General features: G+C 44.6%; 1 long non-coding RNA gene across 1 annotated transcript; it reads left to right on the plus strand.

Moving 5' to 3' along the window:
* LOC129784978 (uncharacterized) lies at nucleotides 1–9,083 on the plus strand. The gene is made up of 3 exons (XR_008748343.1): nucleotides 1–370; nucleotides 2,827–2,889; nucleotides 6,242–9,083. It is a non-coding gene; the product is annotated as an uncharacterized LOC129784978 (long non-coding RNA).
* Nucleotides 9,084–17,634: the final 8,551 nt, after the last annotated feature.

Below are 17,634 nucleotides of genomic sequence, written 5' to 3' on the forward strand. Positions count from 1 at the left end.
GAATGTGATGGACTTCTTAATCTTGATTGTTAACTGGAATCTCTGTAACAGACTTACTTATCCAGACATAATAGATACTGAGAAGTTAATAATAAACTCAGAAATCTGCCGCTTAACCACCTGTCTTGTTAATTATGTTAACAACACATTGGCAATTGCTTTGATTTAAACACTCTGAGTTTGGTTTGCCTTTTCAGTTCCAGTTCACTGTCCACACAGCTTCCTTTCGGCTGTGCTCTCTGCCTTCCCGGGCACACGGAGGAGCACACGAGGTTGCCCAGGGAGGCTTCTGTGAACCCCAGGACGAACACTCTGTGTCAGGGCATCCCTGTATGCTCAATACTGAAAGACAGGCACTTCTTTTCAACAGGTAGGACATTCTGTAATGCAGCAAACTGCTGCTCGATTTTGACTAAACTGCTTCTCATAACAGGAAAGGCTGTTTCTTTTCATCCCGTGAGGTATATAATACAAAGGCCAAATCTCCACCCATTCTGAACACGGCATTCCTTTCGATCTACCTTATAAAAAGGTAAGGCTGCACTGGCGGCAGACCAGACTGCTCCTTCAGCCTCCTTGAAGACATCTTGTGACTAGTTGGAAAAATGAAGATCCTGGCACTTTGTGGCTTTTTGTTCATTTTTCTTTTGTGCCTGAATGCCTTTCCTGCAGAAGGTACAGTATATTCCTCTAACACAACCATCTCCTCATTTTCCTGTTCTTTCCTTTTGTGATATAAAATGCCTATTCTCTATGTTGATTTTAACTGAAGAAAACAAACGGGGCTGGACAACTGAAAAGGAGAGAATGAATTTGGGAAAGGACTTAGACTGAAGAATGTGGTTGTGTATCAATGCATTGATTTGTACAGTAGTGTTTCCTCTCTTACTGCCTGTTGCATGTAGTACAGCGTAATTAATTTTACCTTAATCTGTGTTCTGAAACATGCTGCTCTGAAAAAAAATCCTCTTCTATTTCTCCAGTAGATAACCAACTGCCAATATAAAAATAATGTATTTTCTGAATAGCAAGAAACACATTAGAGGAAAAAAGTTTCTACCCTTATGGAACAAGGGAATATGAAGAAGGTCATCAGAACTGGAGTAAATGGAGAAGTTCTGGGTGAGAGTAGCTCTTCTGAACCTTCAGATAGTCTTGACTTTTTTTTTTTTTTTCTTCTTTTTTAAGGTACTGATCTTCCCCACTTTAATTTCTGTATTGCTTTGTGGCACCCGTTTACCATTTTGCAGTATTGTAAAGCACACAAATTCACAGAGCAGTTTAAATCTTAAACTCAGAGGTTTTTCTGTCTGTCCATAGCCACATCTCTGGCGATGGCATTCTGGGTTTGCAGAGAGACAGCTGAGTAGGATTTCTAAATTGAAAGGTGTAACTTTGAGTTACCTGTTCAAATTTGTTGTTTCATATTGTAAATCTGGGAGACCTACTGTGATTATTCCATGGTGTTTATTTTACCCATTATGTAGGGAATGAATGTGAGAAAAGGAAAACCAAACAAGCTAAATGATCAGAGGTCAGGAGCAGCAGATTTTCTGTGCTTCATAGTTTCTAGAAACCTTGTAAGAATCACAATATGTGTAAAGAGGAGTGTGGAGAAACACGGGGAAGCTCTTTCAAACTGGTCAAGTCAGCTGTCCAGTTTTCTCCTTTGCCAGCATCTGTTCGGGATGGCAGAGCTGTTTGCCAGAGCTCTGCTGCCTGAAGTCCTTCTACTCCCTTTGCATTTTCTACTTCTATTTCTTCAGGCTTCCCAGGCCCCTTGAGGAAAAGTTATGGAACAGTGCAAAGGGAGTTGGAAAATTTCTAGATGTGTGTTCAGGAGCATAGCAGAAGCCGGTCCAGGAAGGACAGGAGACAGCAGTACCCAACAAAACCCGAACGAATATGTGCAGGATCCTGTAATAACGTTCCCTTTTCATTAATGTGCATCTTAGGGGGTTGGGGCTTCCCTGAGTCAGAAGGTGGGGAGAAAGCGTGCAAAGGAGACTGTGCCTTATCCAAAAACACACCGATGGGAAAGCAGAAGTGCCTGGGTGTGCAAGATGAATGTATGTTTTACGTAAAACCTGTTAAATCGGAATGAAAGGATAGTAACAAGACATCTCAAACCTCTCGGATGCTGGAGCAGCCACCATCACTAGCCTTGGCTGTAAAACTGTACCGCAGGAATTTCTAGAAATATTGAGCATATGTGAGATTTTGTTGATGAGAAATCGCCTACCTCTGTCCTTTCTGCTCCACTTCAGCTCAAGAGTCAACCTTTCTTCTCCCTTTTAGTGTGTCCAGCACATAATGTGTCAAATGCAATCAACAGCTCCCTTATTTAGGTCCAGTAAGGAGGGAATAATTAAATGGCTTTGCCTGTCCAAGCAATTTATTCTATGCTCCTGTACATATGGATACTCTTTTCCTCTCAGTAATCTTTTATATTATCATTAAGTAATGTAATTATAGGAGGAGTGCAGAATCTCTTTCTTAGGTTAAAATCGCTGGAATTTGCCGCTTGTATTGCCTGCCAACATGTGACATTTTGAAGAGTAAAAAATTTCTGTACGGTGCATCTGGTGTATCTACTAGTAACAATGGAAAAATAACAAATTGATTCCTGTTCCATGCTAGGGACAAAGTTCTGCAGTCATGCAGATTTCTGTAGATATCAGTCATGATGATCCTTTGTTTCACAGATTTCTCTGTTCAAGGATTTCAATGGTAAATACCGAATCAAAATGTCTGTGGGCTATTTAGCATCTATGTACAGCTATTTGCATCTTTCTCCACTGGTAATGTATTATTTTCCACCCTTAGGTCAGAAGGGTCGAAAGGTCTGCTGCTCAAAGCTTCTCAAACTCAACAAAAAACCACATAAAGGTAATAAGATTGGCAGTTTCATTACATTAATTGGGTAATCATTATAGATAAATCACAGCACTTAGAGGTTTTTCCGTCTGCAGCCTTCACAGAATTTTCCGTGCAGGTGAGTATTATCTTCATTGTACCACTGGATTGGGAAGAAATAAGAGTAGAAGATAATCTGTTTAATGCTTACAGTGTAAAACAATCAAGAGAAATATGATCTAGTCTGATCAAAGCATAAGTGTTCATATCAGTTCCTGCTTTGTAGAAGATCTTACTCTTGTTCTGAGGGCATGAAGAATAGCGTCATAGCATAGTTCCTCATTGATAAGAACAGAAGCTGCAAAAGTGAAATTCTGTGGTGGCTTTGCGCTGCTGTATTCTATCACCATCTATCTGTGGCCACATCCATCTCCGTGTTTTGAGAGATCAGCCAAAGTGTGATTCTGTAAATTCCTAAAAATCCAATTTTTTAACCCACAGCCCTTACCGGAACAACAATTACCTGAGATGGAATTTGTCCTAAATACGTGTGTCTAAAGTCTGCACAAATATAAATGTACTGGCATTGAAGTACTTGGAAGCTTTTTCTAGCCAAATGCACTCCCTGCCTAGAGCAAGCGTGAGGGGAGGGCCACCCTGTAGTCTTTTGAGACTGTTTATTCTAAGGGGAAATACAGAGAAGCCATAGCCTTCATAGTGGAGGGCAAAGGGGTTTGTTGCTTTTTAAAGCAGCCACATTCTGGATGAGGGTTTCAAACGGTACAATTGCCCTTTCAGAACACAAATCTTCACTTGTGTTTTTTTTAATTTCATTGTTTTCTGAGTGGCTGGTGCCTCACTGTGAGCTGGTAGGTGGGTGCAAATACTTCCAGCCACAAGCTCGGCTTTCCCTGCCTGTGTACCTTTTTGTTTACTTAAAACACCCTGTGTACCTACACGTGGCTGCCACCAGCTTCATTTGCTTGGCCCTGTAGCAAGGTATGCAAGGAGGGAGTAAGCAAGCTGGGAGTTAATTTAGCTTCTTGTTCAGACGCGCAATGGGAGAATTAACTCTAATTTTCCAGCTATAGTTAGAGCTGCTTTTGATAGCAAAGGGAGGATTTCCTGCAGAAAGAATCAATGATTTCTAAAGCGGTTAGTGGACGTTCTGCCGTCATATCAGTGCTTTCACGGTATAGTGTGACAGTTTTATCTCTCAGCAGTTTTGTCCACTTTAATTTACCCTTATTGTGGTAATTCAGCACCATCACTACTCTGAAAACACTTTGTTTGCATCTTTCTGTATGTCCATAGTATCCCTGGTTTCAGTGAGACCCCCAGTAAAAAAAGCTAAACTACAAACAAGTCTAGAATAAAAGGATTAGGTATGGTTCTTAAAATAACAACATCTTAAAGTTTCTAAATTCATTAAAATGGCTAGCTGGTAAAGGCACAGAATTTGCCCTAAAATGGTCCATTTCCTATTTCCTTATTTATCCTCTTCTGATGGTTTCATCATATAATTACAGATTTGAAGTTCCCAGCAAATTCATTCCAGCTGAAAAAAGACCTTAAATGCTTTATTCCTTTTGGTATTCAGGTAACCTAGGTGGAAACCCTGGTGCTTCTTTGCGGTTTTCCTTTAGCTGGTGCCTTTCCTTCTTTTCCAGTCCCCTGGTGCTGACCCATGGGCTTTATCGGCAGAGTCCCCTGGGTGCTGGAATCAGCAAGCACGCTGCGGAGCTGTGCCTGTGGCTCAGGGGTTTGCAGCTCTTCTGGCTCCTTTCTTATTTAATTGGCAGGTGTAGCAGCAGCCGAGGACTTCAACTATAAAGGATCCACGGCAGCAACAGTGGGTTCCCAGCCCATGCAGAAGGGTTGGGGAACCAATGCTGAATGCACAGAGGTGGCTTTTGTCATTCTTGGCCCCAGATAGATCATGTCTCCTACCTGGCTGAACCTATAACCTTCCCAAAGTACCGAGGTTTTGCAGGACGAGCATAGCTATTACTTTGCAATCCAAGGTGCCTTCTGCTATCTGAAAAAATATCAGGCTTTTTCCATGCAAAAGGCATGAAACCTCTCTGGTAAGAAGTGCTTCTCAAGAGAACGTTACTCTGGAAGCAGGCTGCTGCGTCCTGTGATGAAACACAGCGGCAGTGGTCTCGCAGGCTCGCAGAGCCATGGAAAGTGCTGTGCTGGGGGGAGGAAGGAGCACAAAGGAAGCATTCCATTAAAACCTGTGAATGCACCACAAAGATCTCCCGCAAAGCGAATCTGAAATACCTTCCTCTGCTGCAGAGCCAGTAATACATGAATGACGGTCGCGTGCCCCCTGTTAGACCCTGCCCCGGTTCTCTGAGCGCTCCCGCACGCTTCCCGTAACCATCTCCTGTCCCCAGCTGCGGCCATACCTTTGCCTGGTCCGGGATTGCTGTGTATTTGCTTTCGTACAGGGCACGCCTGCCTGCTGCACATGACTGCTGCTCTCTGTTACAGACCTGCTTGTGTGACAGTGCTTGGTCTGGAGCAGTTTCGACCCTTACCAAGAGGCAGATGTAGAAGCTCAGGCCTGATGCGGCAGCTGCCCAAAGCTAAACGCCGGGGGGTGTTTCGTGCGCGGCTCTGGGCTGGAGCTGTGTGACGCTGGCTTCATGGTGGTGGTGTTAGGAGATGTCTGGGTGACTTGTGCTTCCTTGTTGCCGTCTTCTCCAGGGGAGTGGTCCTTGCTCTATACAGCCCACAGGCAAAGCAGTGGGGCAGTTTTTCAGTGTTATCTGCACCGCTCTCCGTGTGCCAGTGCCACGGGGAAGCCACCAAGCTGCTCGCAGCCTGGCTCAGCCCAGCTTAAGGAGGGAGGTCATTTAACTGACCTGGCTACCTCTTTTGAAGCAAACCCACTGATTGCCTAGAACGTTGTTCTGTTGTCACAAACAGTTACTGTCCCAGAAAGCAAACGTTTCGAGCCAATGTCAGCTTGTGGCTTCTGTCCAGGAAAGATGGTGAGTGTGATGATGGCAAGGGGAAGATCTTGTGTGATACTTTGGCTGCAGGACTTGAGCTCTGGAGAGACAGTGGTGCTGCCCCCCCTGTCTGTGCAGACCTTCTTCTCACTGTGGAAACTTCCAGCAGCAGCAGCAGTCATACTTTCAGCGATTGCGCACCCTCGGTACAGGGAGAAAAACCTGCTGGGAATGGGTGATCTCCAGCAATCCAATGAAGAGGGAAAAATATAATTGCCGTCACATCCCTTTTTATTTTCAGATCACTGATAATCTACACCTGCCCATGGCTCAGTTTCAGGTATTAAAGTTTTTTGCCATTCTCCACACTCCCAATTAAACAACTCTCTCCATTTTTCTTCCTTTCCATCTTTGTTTTACAGGTGTAAATTTCAAAATGACTCCGATGGAAATAAGGAAATACTGCAAGCCTTGTCCTCGTCCAGGTCTTCCGATGGCTCCTGGACCCCTTCCACAGTTAAGATGAGCAGACTGAAAAGCATCTGCCTGCCAGCACATCTCACAGCGTTTTACTTGGTTGAGGGCCCTCCTTTCACAGATAGGACCTATGTGTATATTGCTTTTACTTTGTGTTTGGGAAAGGCTTCAGTGCTGTTTCTGTGGTCACTCAGGCTCCTACGTCTTGTTGACATTAGCTTGGCAGCTGAAGAGGCAGGCAAAGGTGCCTGGCTACCACTGGACCTTGCCTCAGCTGCATATTCCTCTGCACCAAACAGGGGTTTAGCTCCTCAAAAAAGAGGAGGAGGAGAGCTGGCTGCATCACTTTGTTTTGCATATTTCGATTGCTTGAAAGATGGGAAGGGGCAGATGTTATTGTTTCTAGTTATCAGTATATATGTGTATTTAACCTTTTCTATGAATGATTTATTTTATATCGACAAGAAGATTTCTTTTGTAGCTAGGCACGTGATGATTTTTCCAGCAGCTTTTGCTCTCGGTGCTTCAAGTCCACCTGGAAGTAGTTTTCTAGCAAGTGAGAGAGAGCTCATCATTTAGAAAGGGCTGAGAAACTAGATAAGCAGGTTGTTAAAAAAGCGGTAAAGGACCAGATTCCAGTACAGTGGTAAGCTTTTCAGTATCTCCTCTGGGCATTTAAATCTGGCTTTAAAAGTGAGGGGGCTTGTTCTTTAACTTCCTAGAAGAATGTCATCAGGTGGCTATTAAACAGTGTACTGAAAAGATGTTAAGGCTAATCAGATTAAATCTCTCCCTCCTGAAGCCAGAAGGCAGCTGTTCTTTTAAGACACCCGAGTTGTGTGTGATCACCTCAATAAACAAAACTTACTGGAGCATGAAATAAATGCTAAGAATAATACCAAAGGGCTGAATAACGGAGAAACAGAAGCACCCTCTGCTGACATTGTTAGCAGTGATTGGGGTCTTCACTCACATATCTTCTGTCTTTTCCTACCCGTCTTATGCATATGCTGCTTATTTCTCTGCCTGGGGGTGAGCCCTTAAAACAGAATTGCTTGGTGGCTCATAAATTTGGTTTTCCTTCTAGTGAATATGAGGAGGAGTAGAAAGCTTTGCTGTTGGGCAAACTGCAGATTGTAAATTGTAATTTTTCCCTCAGTACTCATAGTACTACTGTTCCTCTTAACATGATTGTCAATACAATAGGAATGGTCTCGGTGCCCTTCAGCATTTTGGGGAGTTGGATGGGGACAGTCGGAGGTCTGTGGTTACCCACGCAGGCACATGCAGTTCCCAGGGGTCAAGTTTATGGGCACTTACACGTGGCCATGCTCCCATTGGCAATGTTTCTATCGCACTGAGAAACTGAACCTATTTCTGGGCCTTCTGTGTGCTTGTTACTACTTTATTTTCTGATTGACTTTGGGATTAGATAGAACTGACTCTCAGCTTCCTATTTTTGAAGAGCTGACCATGCATAGCATTTTTATATCAAGGATGAAGGAGCTGCCAGTCCTCCTCACCAGATCTCTGAGTGGGGAGGCTGGTGAAGGAGCTGTGTTTGACTGCTCTGTTGCTGATCACTTGGCCAACATATTTTATTTCTATTTTGTCTTTTGTAGCTTGCAGATGAATCTGTAGAATACAAATGGCAAGTAAAGTTAAAAGCATTTTTGATATTAAACGTGTTTGCAGTAGGGTTTTCCTCTGTAGACTATGGCCATATGTGTTTACAGCTCTGTATGAAGCATTGCTAACAGGTATGAAGATTCTGTTCTCTAAAGTGAACTTAAACCCATTCCTTCCATATCTGAAAAATGCCGCATGATTTTTGGTTTTGCACCACGCCCTCCAACCAGCGTGCGCCACACTACAGTCCTCCTTCAGGCAACATGTTCTCTCTGCTGGCAAAAACATAAGCCCCAAAGACCATCAGCACAATTACAGAAATACTCTGGGTCTCTGGAGGGATCCCAGGACATCATTTAATGCGCTTCAGTGTTTTTACTCAATGAGTGTCCCAGAGTGGCCTCAATCTAAGGTGAGGGCTATTCCAGTTAAAGCTGTTCCTTGTGTGAGGTCCAAGTCTTGGCCGAAAGAACTAAAGCAGGTACACTCAAATTATTTCAGCATGATTGTGACCACTGCCCAAACATCTTTTTTTGCTTCATCTGAGGGTATCGGGATATTATGTGTCAGCCCTTGAAGGTGGTTCTTCAACAGAGTTTGCCTCTTACACAGCAGGCTGTTTTCCCCATGTGGCAGGTAGAACAGAGGTACCTCTCATCATGATTTCACCTACAGGCATCTGTTCTTCCTTTTGTTTTCCTTTTGCTTCTGCGTATATTTGTTTGGCCCTACCTGAGGAGAAACATATTTGTTCAGTGGCTTTTCAAAGTACACAAGCTGTATGCTTATATAAAGTAGTAAATTTAGCTTGTCCAAGCTGACAAATGCTTTTTTTTTTTGGTGTCTTGTGGTTTTTGTGTGCGTTTGGCAGTCAAGCAAGAAAATTGCACAGCCAAGTTCCAATAAAGATGTTTCTGAAGTATCTCTATGCCTGCCAGAACAGATGTTGGACCCTGGTCTGACCTTGTCAACTGAGTGAGGCAGGTGGTCCCTCACTTTGCTTAGAACTTGATGCCACCAGCTAACACTGAATCAGTCTGTCTTAGTTGGCACTGTGACTGTGCCTTGTCAGGAGCGCAGGAGAAACCATCCCTGCTGACAGGCACGGCAGGGTTTCAGGTCTCTTCTTCTGAAGTGGGTAGTAGAAGGTATAAAATACTTTGTTCTTTATATAAAATATGATCCCAAAAGGGGTAACGGGCGCCCTTGCTGGTGACTTTTCTGCCCTCTAGACTATGTGGCCCTCAACTGTTGCAAGGACCTGGGTATAGTTAAAGAATTCAGGATTTTAGCTTTGGAGAAGTTCAGTTTATCCGAAGTATGGACTGCAGTGGCAACTTCTTGGGATAGTATTTGCCAAAGAGAACTAAAATCACTCATGGACAGTGTCATCTCGAATAATAATCTCAGGTGAAACATAAAAGCAGAGGGATAAATACCTTCTGTTGTAGATATGCAGGCTATATAAGATATATAAGATAGCTTGTGCCAAAACTGAATGGGAGACCTCTGGTGACTTCAGTATTCATCGGATCAAGTCTGAACATCTGTTACCTGATTCTGTTTTGTCCAATGGTGTTGCTGACTACCCCCTCATGAATATCTTTAGGAAAGTATTGTCAGATGGTGATCACGGATCAGATGCATACGCACTTTTTACTGAAGATTGCTCCGAGAAGAATTTGTCCAAGGCTGAGCACTGACTTTATCCTCCTGTAGGCTGAAGGTGAGGAGAAAACCCTGTTACACATCAGTCTGGTTTTTTACTTCAGATCAACGAGTTCTTGCTGGTTATGAGCAGTTGTCTCCATCACAGCTAATTTCTTTGCAGAGCTCATCAACTATTATTTTTTTTTTTAATTTCTGGTGGGGAGCAAAGAGAGCTCCCTAGTCCTACATTAAATGGCACGAGCAAGGGTGCTGATTCCAACCCATGTATGCCTGTCGTTTTCAGTAGCCCTTCAGTATTATTAGACTTGTGGCAGCCATTGCATAACCTGCATTGGTTATGGACACAGAACTGTCGTCTCATGCTTTATGTTTTGATCTTGGAGCAGGGCTAACAGCACAGAAGGAGTTCGCCAAAATTACTTCTGTTTTCAATGTCTCCGTGGTAGGGGTCTCTGCTAGTTCAGTGTCTGGATACTTATTTGTCCAAGTTGTCATTCAGCCTTTGTGCCAACATTTGTTTGTGTCTCAGATGCACTGACTGTGAAATACCCTCAGGTGGCGGGGGGTTGATGCCATATTTTCAGGCTGATGCTCCACCACAGAGTGGCTAAGGCCAGAGATTTGCTGCAGGATAAGCACCTTACGTGCGCGATGCCATCTGGCCAGTCTCTGAAAGCGTTTATTAGAGAATTCAGGTCACTATGTGCCTATGAGAGATTCCAAACTGAACAGGACTTGTCTGTCTTCTGCCGTCTGACACAATCACAAAAACCCGTGTAGTCACAAGAAGCTGTCATACCATGCCCAGTTTCTGTCAGAGGCTCAGGCTGCATCCAGGATTTTAGTTCGAGAGCTGATTAGTCCCAGCTGGCAGTATGGCACGGATGCTCACAGGTGAACTTATATAGGAGGCATTGACACCTAAGCATCCCAAAACTCAGTGCACACAAAAACTCCTGTTTAAAGGATGGTTGTGATTAACTGCCCGCTAGGCACCTGTACAGTCACTTAACTATATCAGTGTGCTCGTGCATTTGTGGTAAGTGCAGTGTAATCAAAGCAACTAATATATACAGGCTAATAAGATCACCAGCTCTAAAAGCTAGACAGCAGCAGGGCTTCCCTCACCCGACAGGCAAGATGACACTTGAAATTTAGGTCCGTCAAGAAGAGTGGTTTTCTGCTGGGTTCTGTGATGTTGTTTCAGCAGCAGCACTGATGCCAAGCTTAGGGAGGAAAAAAGACAGACATATTCCTAACTATTTGGTTAGTCTGTAGCCATGTGGCTGCTCTGGGCTCTGAAAATCAAATCTTTGTAGCATGCTCTTAAAATCAGCTCACAAAACCGAAGTGCACTGGGAACTGCTGTCTTTGGTAAGTGGGTTCTCAAGGCAAAACTTATGGTGTTGTTGCAGAGCCCTGTGTCACAGGCAGTGCAGGCTGTGTGGCGTGTTCACTGAGCAGTGCTAAAATGTATTTGCATCCCAGAAATTTCCCCAAGACATCAATATGCCTAGGAAGAAAGATGTTTTCTTACAAAAAAATTGTGACAAAGTCCATCTGTTTACAGATGCTATCAGAGAAACAGTGAGATGGTTGAAAAGATTCTGAATGAGATGAAATAATGGAGCAGTGTCTGCAAGGCCCTTTAAAAAGTGTTTTTTTCAACTCATTGACTTTCCACTTGCTGATTTTTTATTACTTGGGAAACAATAAATGATGGCAATTGTCACTGGGCTCTTATCTTGAAGTTGTTCGAATGTACCAAGGTTAAACAAATCGGCGTTATCCTTTGATTTAGTTCAACATATACCAGTGCTGCTGCCGCCTCCTGCAAAACTTTTCAGGTGAGTGGCTGGTAAAAACAGAGATTAAAGACAATCCGAGCTGAAGTTATGTCTAGCCAAGCACTATGTGCATGGTTGACCTTAACCTCGTAAGCTCCACTTTTGACGTTCTTTGAAAGGAACTCCCCTAAATTTTCATGAGTCTAAGTCAAGACTCAACAGTTTTAAAAACAGATCCTCAAGTCTCAGAAGTGAAGCCAACCTGCTCTGCGTACTTTTACTGCAAAATGTGGTTTGCACCTTTTCCTGTTAATTGAGCACAACTTTCTGCTTGTTCCCCAACTTTCTTCCCGTGCTTTGTTCTGTTCCTAGATGTGATTTTACAGTTTTAGATGACAAGTCTTCCTCATTGGTTGTTCTCACTGACTAGAAAAGTTACCTTTTGACTTTTGGTGTGATGGTCCCTCACCCTTTCTTTGTCTATGTGGGACTTTCTGTCTGAGAAATTCTTCTGCTGTCTGATTTTCCTCAAATTTTTCTCCTTGTGCTGAACTAGACAATGGTGCTGCATTGCATTTATTGTTTCCAGATGTTATTTTTGTACTAATGTAGTGGGTTTGTGCAGCAAGGTTTCGGTAGTGAGGGGGATGCAGGGGTGGCTTCTGTGTGAAGGTGCCAGAAGCTTCCTCCATGCCCAATGGAGCCAATGCCAGCCAGCCCCGAGATGGACCCACTGCTGGCCAAGACCGAGCCCATCAGCAACAGTGCAGTGCCTCTGGGGTAGCGTGTTTAAGAAGAGGTGTGGGAAATTGCAGTCAGAGGGAGGAGTGAGACTGTGTGAGAGCAGCCGCCCTGCAGCCCCAGGTCACGCAGGAGGGGCAGGAGGGGCTCCAGGCACGGGGGCAGAGGTTCCCCCGCAGCCCGCGGTGCAGCCCACGGTGAGGCAGGCTGTGCCCTCAGCCCGTGGGGGTCCATGGAGGAGCAGATCCCCACCTGCAGCCCGGGAGGGTCCCACACCAGAGCAGGTGGGTGCCCGCAGGAGGCTGTGACCCCGCGGGGACCCTGGCTGGGGCAGCGTGTGCCTGAGGGGCTGCACCCACGGGGGGACCCACGCTGGGGCAGGGCAGGGTGCGAGGACCCTCCCTGGGGGGGAAGGGGCGGCAGAGACAGCGTGTGAGGGACTGACCCCAGCCCCATTCCCTGTCCCCCTGCGCCATGAGCGGGAGATGGGACAAACATGGGGGGTGAGGTTGAGCCTGGGAAGAAGGGAGGGGTGGGGGAAGGTGCTTTTAAGTTTTGGGGTTTAGTTCTCGTTATCCTACACTGACTTGATTGGTAATAAATTTAACTTCCCCAAGTCGAGCCTGTGTTGCCCGTGACAGTGACTGGCGAGTGACCTCCCTGTCCTTCTCGCCCCACGAGCCTTTCGTTATACATTCTCCCCCCTGCCCAGCTGAGGAGAGGGGTGATGGAGCAGCTTTGGTGGGTGCCTGGCGCCCAGCCTGGGTCAAACCACCGCAACTAAGGACAGTTTCAGTTACAGGATTTGAGCATCCCTGTTTCAAGGCACCATATGATCATCTTAAAGTCACAGCACGAGCGGGGATTTTTCTGTCATTTAATTTGTATTTCAGCCTTCACTGCAATAGCTTCAGATTGTGTAATCTCAGTTGCCAGGTGTGGAAGTCTGTTCCCACATATTTAATTTATTCCTCAAATTAACATGTCGTTGATACTCTTGCCATATAGTTCTATTGTTTTATTTTATTGACATATTGCTGCAAAATAAAATAAAAAAAGTATTCGAATAACCACAGTACTTTGAGATAAAGTACTTGAAGGTGTACAGGGAGGAGGTGGTAAGAGCACAGTACTCATAAGGTAGAGATAGTAGGTATGAAGAGCCAACCTCCAGGTTCCAGCCAGGTTAAACTACTTGTTTTCAGAACCGACATACATGCAGGACTATGGGCTGTGGAAACCTCTGCAGGCAAAGGCTAGACCGTTGCTGGAAAGTGTATATGGGAACAGAGCAATAGCTCTGCGAGTTTGTGAAGTAAATTACATCAAAGCTGAGTATTTAGATCCCTTCTTACAGACGGAAAACGTATTGAAATACATCCTGCTTTCTAGGCTGAGGACAAGCTCTGCTTTGGTGTAAGGTGGCCTGGACGCTCAGATTTCCTCTCATTACAGCAACTGAAGGCAAAGGCTGAGCTGTGCCCCAGCCCGCTGGATCCGCCAGATCCTGATGTGGTAAGTACCGCAGCGCTTAGTCCGGTTTGAGAGTTGCTGTGCTGTGGGATTCCCTGCTGAGGATGGTTAAGGCACACACCTGCGTTCCTACGAGAGGTCATAGGAAGACCCATCTGCAACCACTGCGTCACGCATTTACCTGAGTAAAACCCAGGGATGGCAGCAGCCCCTGTGGCTGAAGTGCTGGTGTGGGCTAGAGCTGACCTCTAGCAAGGGCTTTAGCTCACCTGCAGTCTTTGCGTTCACGCCACTGCTCTACTGAACAGCTGAGTTTGGTTATACGTGGCAGTGAAAGGAGCATGTTTAATTTTCATACATCCCCTGGTTCAACAAGTTATATTACTGCCTTGTAAGCAGGGCATCTATGCAGTGACGTCCATGGCATGCACAGCAGCCGGATTTATGGGGAGAACACAAACATATCTTTCCTCTGCCTTGACAAGTCTTGTTATTTTTCTCAGCCACACAGAGTAAACTATAAAATCTTGATTCATTCGTTATTCACACCCCAACTCTGAGTTATACGTACAATTTTTACAAGCAAAACAATGAACAATACTAGTTCTTCCATAAATAACTTGGACTGTCTGTCTGCTGCTAAATGGCATCCTTCACACAGATCTGTGTCACGCTCCGTGGCACCACATCCATCAGAGATCATTCTGCCGAAGTGAATGTAGGCTATCTAAATATACCTGGATATTCTAGGCACTATTTGTTCTTTTTCTATCCCTGTCAAAATAAAATGAGGAGAGTGATATGTAGCTTCCAAAGAAGCAAGGTTACTGAATTGTAAATAGATTTTGCAGTGGTCTTTAAAAGCCTCAAAGCTAGTAAAGTGGCTTAGCAGGAACTTAATTACTTAGCAGCTGTGGCAAGTGTTCTGCTTCCCCCAGTTACCTGCAAACACTATAAAACACTCTTCAGCAGACTACAATGAGGAGGAGCCATATCTGAGATGAAGCACTGTGAAAGTTACTTCTTTTTCCCAGGAATTCCCTAAGCCTTCTCTGCTGCCACCCGCACTGACAGTGAATGACGATAACTCATGATAAATCGTGCAGGCAACTGCTCTGAGATTTTTGTTTGGCAAAGTAGCATTTTTTCTGAAGGGATGAAAGCACTGTCTCTTTATCTGGAAAAAAAAAAGGATAAAAAACCCCACAAAACACCACATTTTGTTGGGAAGGACTTTGACATCTGTTTGAAACTCGCTGTGGAAATGCTAACACTGCTAGATGTTAGGTGTCTGCTCTCCCTCTTGTTTTCCCTCCCATTGTCACTTGTTAATTCCTGCAGAGATAAGGACATAATGGCCGTGGTTCCCTCACGGCAGCGTTGTATAAAACTGTAGCGTGGCATTAAATGTGTTGTGGTATGCGAAATAATGGGGCTGGCTGACCTCACCGAATGGCGTTACTCAGTTTTTAAGACCACTTTGTCGTAAGGAGCCCTGGGTGCTTCCTGTTCCGAGACCATTGCCTTGGTGTGTTTGCTCTGCTGCCTGGGTAACTTTTATTGATTCTTGATGCAGTGCGGTGAGTCATTTCTCGCAGTTTGTGCCTAGCAGAAATGCTATCAGAAGTCCAGTAAACTGGGGTTTATGAAAATTGGGTTTATTTAGATATATGTGTGGAGTTTGGCATTTAAAGCATTCCCCCAGCAAGGGGAGATTCTGGTCTGACTCAACTATATCAGGCCATTTGAGGAGTTAGAGGTAGGAAAATCTGACGTTATTTTGTGCCTTATGAAATACTGAGCGTACATACCTCCATAATTTGGTCTTGGTCTGTGCACAGTTAAACAATGGAGTGAGTCTTTCCTCCTTCGAGGTCTGTCTTGTAACCTCACAAGAGCACTTCACTAGCAGTTACTGGAACAAGACTTCAGACTTCCTTCTAGCTTTTCCTGGCAGTGGGAGTGAACACAGATAAACAGTTTTTACTGCAGGTAGACTTCCAGTCTGGGTTCTTTATTTTTAAAAAGCTCTCACCCTCAGATCTGGTCATGATTATAAAGTGCACTTTCACAGATATGAGAATGTGTATGGATACGATGCTCTTGTAGAAAGCCTTGCTATCCATTTGGAAAATATGAGAAGTTTCTTCCTGTGTTTATTGTTTTGTATGTCAAATGTATGCAGAATACAAGAAAATAACCTGAAAGAAATTCAAAGGCTAGCATGAGGATGTTGCATGTATGTAGATATGTGAGTACATATCCCACGTTCAGCAATGGGACTACTCCAAAACAGCTGGGGGCAGAATTATTACGATTATTCAGGGACGCATTTTCTTTCTGTTAATTTATCAGTAATCCTTCATTAATGTCTGAGAGTGGGAAGCTTTTTTGGCTTGTGAAGAGCTGGGTACGGTGCTGATAAGGGAGCCGGGGGTGCCTGGGCTGGGGATGGCATGCCTGTGGGAGGGGAGCTGATGTGCCACCTCCACAGCTGCTCCTCGCTGCCGGAGGGCTCCACGTAATCCCGCTGCACGTTGCACAGGTCCAGGCTTGGCAGCCTCCATCAGAGGGGCAATGGGAGAGGTGCCTGCAAGAGAAAAAAGGTGCATTCTGGAGGATAACGGAGGCTGGCTTTCCTCTCGATCAAATATGAGATCAGGCTGGGAGGTGGGAGGGTATGCACAGCGAAACGTGTGCAGGATGAACAGGAGGCTGCAGAGCTGGGAGAAGGCTTGTGGTCTCGATTTCTGTGGCTTTCGTGCTTATCCCCAACAAAGTTACCCCCTTCTTTCTGTCCTCCTCTGCTCACATCGCAACAAAGAGCGTACCCACCCCTCACGAATGGCTGGAGCGGAGGGTTCTGCCAGTAACTGTCAGTACAGCAGGATGGAAAACAGAGGGTTTTCTACCTGGAAAGGGCTGGAGGGAATCTATGTTTCGTTCCCCCTGATATTTTCAGTTTCTCTGTGGAATAATATTAAATCAAAATTTATGAAAAAAAATGAAAATATTTCAAAATGAAATGTGGCTTTAGTGTAATACGAACATGTCCCAAAGAATGAAGGTGAAAATGTTTAAAACCAAAACCTGATTTGCATATTAGAAAAACTGATGATGGATGGAAATTTTTTACTGGTCCTAATAATTGAGATACTTTGTCAAAGTCCAAGACAAAGGTTGCTAGTTTTGAGTCTTAATTTATAAGTTCTCTGATTTCTTTATAAGACATAAGAGAGCAAAAGTAGATCACATACAGTCTAAAGGTGTATGCAATTCTTAAAAATGATGAAACCAAACAAAAAAAAAATTGCCTTCTGACACCGAGGCATAACCAAGTACCAGAAAACCTAGCTCTTAAAAGGAGATCAAGCCTCTGGTTACGTGGATTTTGCCAAGATTTACCACATCAAGGACAAAGATAATGTGCTACATCTTGCCTGAAGAAACTGCAGTTTGTGTGCAAGCTTGAATCACTTGTTTGCCTAAACTTTGTCCCAGAATTTCCAAAGCAGCCAGCCATGTTGGATGCTTCTGTCCTTGTTATCCAATTTAGGACACTCCAAGGAGTTTCAAGTTGACATAATACTTGTGGTCAGATGCTTGTAGTCCCTCTCTAAATCGTGGGTTTCCTTTCCACAAATGAAGAATGTTTTTCTTCTGTTTTGTGGGGAGTATCTTCCTGTATCAGTTGAGTTACCAGTCTTCCTCATGGCATGTGTTTTATCGGACTAGGTACAAGGAAGGAATTTCTTTCAACAAGGGTGGTGGAACACTGGAGCAGGTTGCCCAGGGAGGTGGTAGATGCCCCATCCCTGGAAACGCTCAAGGCCAGGTTGGACTGGGCTCTGAGCAACCCAGTCTAGTTGAAGGTGTCCAGGCTCACTGCAGAGCAGTTTGGACTAGGTGACCTTTGAAGATCCCTTCCAGACCAAACTTGTCTATGATTCTGTGATTCTGTCCAGGGTCTTACCAGCCCCCTGTATACTGCTGAGGTTTAGCATAGCTGCTCCGTGGAGCTGCAATATAAAAAAGTG

This window comes from Falco peregrinus, chromosome 1, assembly GCF_023634155.1.
Source record: "Falco peregrinus isolate bFalPer1 chromosome 1, bFalPer1.pri, whole genome shotgun sequence".
Classification (NCBI taxonomy): domain Eukaryota; kingdom Metazoa; phylum Chordata; class Aves; order Falconiformes; family Falconidae; genus Falco; species Falco peregrinus.